This window comes from Carlito syrichta, unplaced genomic scaffold (assembly GCF_000164805.1).
Source record: "Carlito syrichta isolate Samal-C Ts95f unplaced genomic scaffold, Tarsius_syrichta-2.0.1 Scaffold303270, whole genome shotgun sequence".
NCBI classification, from domain to species: Eukaryota; Metazoa; Chordata; class Mammalia; order Primates; family Tarsiidae; genus Carlito; species Carlito syrichta.
Window position 1 is genome coordinate 9,988 of NW_007247366.1, and position 3,405 is coordinate 13,392.

A 3,405-nucleotide genomic window follows, 5' to 3' on the forward strand; every position below is an offset into this window, starting at 1 on the left:
AAAAAAAAAAAAGAAATATCTAGTTTGGTAAAGAGCAATTGATTTAGCTCACATAAACAAAAGTTCTTTGGGGTCCTCAATAATATGTAGGAGTATAAAAGGATTATAACAATATGGCCTGGTGCAGTGGCTCACGCCTGTAATCCCAGCAGTTTGGGAGGTGGAGGTAAGAGGACTACGTGAGTCCAGGGGTTCAAGACCAGCCTGGGCAACTTGGTAAGACCTTGTTTCTACAGTTAAAAAAAAAAATTGCTGGGAGTAGGGGTGCACGCCTGTAATTCCAGCTACTTGGAAGACTGAGGTAGAAGGACCTCCTGAGCCCAGCAGGTCAAGGCCACAGTGGCTGTGGCATGCCACTGCATTTCAGCCTGGGCAACAGAGTGAGACTCCAACACAAAGAAAGAAAGGGAAGGAAAAAAAAAAAAAAGCCAGGCTCATAGGCTCATGCCTGTAATCCCAGCACTTTGTGAGGAGGAGGCAAGAGGATTGCCTGATTCCACAGGTTCAAGACCAGACTGGGCAACAAGGCGAGACCTTGTCTCTACAATAAATAAAAAAATTAGCCGGACGTGGTGGCACATGCCTGTAGTTTCAGCTACTTGGAAGGGTGAAGTGGAAGGATAGCTTGTGCCCAGCAAGTAGAGGCTGCGGTGGCCGTGAGTGCAGAGTGAGACTCCAACTCAAAAAAGACAACCACCACCAATCAAACAAAAAACAAAACAATACGTTTGTGAGTCACTGCCCTAGAGAAGCAATCCATGGGTGCGAAAGAAGACAAATATAAAATGGAATACTGATCTATGTCAATCATAGAACAGTGAAAACAAACGAATGGATCAGCCCCTATTACAGAACTGTGCAAAAGAGTTAGTAGCAGAAATTCTTACGTTATATGTTTATTTATATCATTTTGCTTGTTCGTTTTGTTAAGACCAGGTCTTGCTGGTCCCCAGGCTAGTCTTGGACTCTAAGCCTCAAACTATCCTCTCGCCTTAGTCTCCCAGGCGCTGGGATTACAGGCGTGAGCCAATTGCCTCCGCTATCTATATAATGTTTAAAGGCATGAAAAACAACACTATATTTTTCTTACGAGTACCTGTGGTGTAAACAAATACAAAAAAAAAATATGCCAGGGAGCGAGCTACCAGGTATTCTCTCGCTTCTGCTCAAGACGGGTTCCGCCCCGAGAACTACGCTTCTCGGCAGGCTGCGCGCGCCGTGACGCATTTCCTCCAGACGCGCATCCTTCCTGTGGCGCCGCCCGTGGCCGACGTTAAGCAGTGCAGTCTGCCTCCGGTCCACTGCTGCTGCCTCGCTTGCTGCATCTGTGCGGGCGCCGATGCGAGCCCCGCAGGGGCAGTTTCTGGGCTGGGCCTCGGGTGGTGACTCGGACAGGCTAAATGAGGGCGGGGTTGGCGAAAAGCCAGGGCGGGAGGATAGTGATCGCCCCCTCCCCCCGGTGCTCCGACAGTAGGCGCGGGGCGGGCCTTTATCCGTATCCTTGGGATGGGCTGGGGACCCCTCTGGCTGCCCCTCCTCACGTGTGGGTCAGGCAGGGTTCTTTCCTTGGTGTCCCTTACGTTGTTCATGGTGCTCACAGCTACCTCTCCACGACTCTTCGCCAGCAGCTACGAGAGTTGGACCAGTGCTGTGCACCCTGGCAGTCTTTGGCCATAAGAGTTCAACAGAACACTTGAGATGTGCAGAGCACAACTGAAGAACTGCATTTTTATTAGTTTTTGAGTCGGGGGTCTCACTCTGTCGTCCATGCTGGACTGCAGTGGCATGATCATGGCTCACTACCGCCTCGAAATCCTGAGCTCAAGCAGTCCTTCTGGATTACAGGCGTGGGCCACCCAGTTTGGCAAGAACAGCAATTTCAGTTTTTTGAGTCGAGGCCTCACTCGGTCGCCCAGGCTGGAGTGCAGTGACACAGTCACGGCCACCGCAGCCTCGACCTGCTGGGCTCAGACGATCCTCCCGCCTCGACCTTCCAAGAAGCTGGAACTACAGGCGCATGACACCACGCGCCGCTAATATTCTTTTTTTAATTGTACAAACCAGCTCTTGCCAAGTTGCCCAGGCTGGTCTAGAACACTTGGGCTCAGGCAATCTTCTTGACTCCGCCTCCCAAAGGTCTGGGATTGCAGGCATGAGCCACCGCGCCCGGCTCATTTCAAATTTTATTTACTTTTAATTAATGTATAGCTGAATACTGAAGCAGTCTAAAATGTTTTCCCATTAGACATAGGCTTATTCTTTTGGCAAGGTTGCATTTCAAAAAATTGGTTGGAAAAAATAATGTGAGCTATCATTAACTTTTGCAATTATTGACTATGTGTTGAAATAACTTTTTAGATACGTTGGGTTAAAAAATGTATTGAAAAAGTCTTACCTTTTTTTTTTTTTTTAGTCGGAGTCTCACTCTGTCAGCCAGACTGGAGTGCAATGGCTGCTCCCGGCCATTGCAGCCTCGACCTACTGGGCTCCGGCGATCCTTCCGCCTCAGCCTTCCAAGTAGCTGGAACTACAGGCGCGCACTACTACGCCTGACTAATTTTTTTTATTTTTATTTTTTTATTGTAGAGATGAGGTCTCGCCAAGTTGCCCAGACGGGTCTTGAACCCGCGGGCTCAGGCAATCCACTCACCTCAGCCTCCCAAAGCACGGGATTACAGGCTGAGCCACCGAGCCCGGCTGTCTTACCTTTTAAGAAGCATTTTTGGCCAGATGCAGTGGATTCAGTTGAAACCAATCTGGGCAACATAGCTAGAACTCGTCTTTACAAAATAAAAAAATTAGTCAGGTGTATTAGCTCCTGACTGTAGTCCTAGCTAATCAGGAGACTGAGTGGGGAGGATTACTTGAGCCTAGGAATTGGACGCTGTTGTGTGCCATAATCATAATCATGCTACGGCCCGACAGAGCAAGATGCTGACAGTGAGGGAAAGGGGAGAGGGAGGGAGAGGGAGAGGGAGAGTGGGTTGGCTACTTGCACTGTACTGGTTTCAAGGATCTGGCATACATCTGGCAGGCTTTCTTAAGCTCCTGAGAAAGGCTTTCTAGTGAAACCTGATGTGCCTGGAGGGCATTCTTGTCCTGTACTGACACACTATACGTTTATTTGGGGAATTCCTGCAAAAACCTTTTCCTGTTTCTGTTCCCTAGCCTTCCTTAGGCAAGATTGTGCTATAGAGAGGAGGGAAGGACATTGTAGTGGTTTTGGGGATGGGAGTGAAGAGTGCTCCTCCACAACACGTGTCTGTGGAGGCTTGTGCTTTCTTTTTTTTTTAAGTTGGAGACTCAACTGGGCTCGGTGGCTCAGCCTGTAATCCCGCGCTTTGGGAGTCTGAGGTGAGTGGATTGCCTGAGCCCGCAGGTTCGAGACCCGTCTGGGCAACTTGG